Here is a 1,911-nt window from a genome sequence, read left to right on the forward strand (position 1 = left end):
CTCTCTCTTAGTAGTTGGCAGATATGATTCCATCATGTCATTCGGTAGGATATCCCTGACGGTTAGGCTGGATGGTAATACGAGGCAAAGTGTTACCCTAGTTTGGACCCTTGCAGTTGAGGAAAAAGCCTACTCCTATTACTATATATTAGTGACAGGGGTGTGTACAAAGTACACGTGAATACCAGGCATTGTGCGTGTGCGTATACTATCAACGAACTAGCCCCCAAGCTTCTATAACATACTAGGGGCCTAGGGTTACAAATCATATATAGTCGGCCTATCACCAGTGGGGATAGAGTCCTTCGTGACTCTGGTAGCTTCGTGTTGTACGCCGAGTCCTCCACATTCGTATAACGCGTCTTGGTCTAACCTATATGTGGCGCGGGATGGAACCGACCCATGAGTCCTCATGTTGACCCACCACAACTAGAAATGATGTGCCCACCACACCACACACGCAATCGGCCACTAAGAAAATAAGCATATACAATAGTACAATGTTATACATTAAAGTTAATTGCATGATGCATCCAAAAATATTTGTTCTGCATTGTGAATGTTTGTATATTCTCCTAAAATATTAGTCACGGGAAAGAGAAACGAAGGGCATATCTCTCCTTGTCTCCACCGGACACCCCCTCTTTCTACACCACGTTCATGTACGCACACAAACTATCTCTCGACCCTCTAAAAGTATGCATTCCCACGACACATTCACGTGTGATAGTCAATGTATTTCAAGCTAAAGCACTATACGGTCATTGGACTTTAGAATATGCTCATTACGGTCACCGTATACATTCTTGTGGTGATCATACGGTATCTAGCTCACGATATGTCTCTGTATTTTCTTGATGACACTGACGGACTTTGCATTTGATGCATACTCCGTATTTTGTTGACGACACTTACGGTCATTTTATTTGAAGCAAAAGCAAGATATGGTCACTGGTCTTCAGAATAATCTCATCACGGTCACCACATACATTTTGTCGTGTTAACCAACATGTGGTTGGATGGTTAGGAGGACAGTGGTTTCTCGAGCCCACCAGGGTTAAAGTCCCGGTGCTCGCATTTATCCTGTGTTAATTTCAGTATTTTCCGGCGATGTGCGTTCAGTGGGAGGAGATGTTCCACTCGACTACGAGGCACCTATGGTGACTTCGTAAAATCTCAAGATCATATGATGGCTCACTCTCTCGAAGGTGCTCATAGGGGTAGGGTCTGCGTATATGCTTGCGCGTATATATGAGCCCTCGCGTCTGTACCATGTTAAAAAAATACATGTCATGATTATACGGTCACTGGCTCACCCGTACAACTCCGTATTTTGTTGATGACACAATCAATTTACCAGTCAAACGTTCCACATGGCGCAACTAGTGTTGCAGCATCGGGGCGCGTAACCGTGGGGCCCACCTGTCAGTCCATATATGAAAGAAAGAAATGGTAGTTTGAGTCTGTACTGTGTTAATAAAATACTCCCTCCGTTCCTAAATATTTGTCTTTCTAGAGATTACAACAAATGACTACATAAAAAGCAAAATAAGCGAATCTACGATCTAAAATATGTCTACATATATCTGTATGTTGTAACCATTTGAAATGTCTAGAAAGACAAATATTTGGGAATGGAGGGAGTACATTTTAGGGTGATCATACGGTCACTGGCTCACCATACAGCTCTGTAATTTGTTAATGACATGATCAATTGACCAGTCAAACGGTCCACATTCAGCAGCGCACATTACCATAGGACCCACCCGTCAACACGTATATGAAGGACAAAAATGGTAATAAATTAGTGGTCTGTGGGTATTCGAAGTTGTGAGACCTCTGATTGGCAGTCGCCGGCGGTGGGGGCGTTGATTGGGCGATGGGGTGGGGATCGGCGAAGAAAAAACTCGG

This window comes from Triticum dicoccoides, chromosome 5B, assembly GCF_002162155.2.
Source record: "Triticum dicoccoides isolate Atlit2015 ecotype Zavitan chromosome 5B, WEW_v2.0, whole genome shotgun sequence".
NCBI classification, from domain to species: domain Eukaryota; kingdom Viridiplantae; phylum Streptophyta; class Magnoliopsida; order Poales; family Poaceae; genus Triticum; species Triticum dicoccoides.